The sequence below is a fragment of the Phalaenopsis equestris genome, unplaced genomic scaffold, assembly GCF_001263595.1.
Source record: "Phalaenopsis equestris unplaced genomic scaffold, ASM126359v1 Scaffold212861, whole genome shotgun sequence".
In the NCBI taxonomy this organism is placed as follows: Eukaryota; Viridiplantae; Streptophyta; class Magnoliopsida; order Asparagales; family Orchidaceae; genus Phalaenopsis; species Phalaenopsis equestris.
This window is the reverse complement of record NW_018231758.1, coordinates 88,805-89,348: the sequence shown is the minus strand read 5'-3', so window position 1 is coordinate 89,348 and position 544 is coordinate 88,805.

The following is a 544-nucleotide window of genomic DNA, read 5'->3' as shown; positions in this document are numbered from 1 at the left end:
CTTTGTCCGTGATAAGTCTCATGTGATCCTGCGCTTAATCGAGAAATTGGAAAAGGAGGTACAAAATATCATGAATGTGATTAATAATATCTTCGATTTCTTTGATCATCTAGATTGGAGGATGAAGGAACACTTTGAGCACTCTAGACAATTAGAAGATAGCCTGATACAACTGATGAGGAGGATCAAATTGATAGAGGAGGATTCTACTTAAGAATTTCCATTTCGACCCTTCTACAACCTCTTTGTTCATGTGCAATCAATGGGTGATCTCAGAGGAGATTCGAGTACCAAGTCTGAGGATTAGTAGATTTATATTACTACCTATCTGTCTATCTTTGTGTTTTGATTTGAACTTTATATTTACTTTACTTTAGAATTATGCTTGTAGATCTCTATATAGTTCAGACTAAGTATAGGATGTATTATTTTCAGCATTTTTATTTCAGCATTTTTAGTGTTGTAGCTGAATTAATGTATTGAGGTTGAGAAAATACCAAACTTAGGTGTATTATGTAACGTATATTGTACCCCCTTAGGTGTA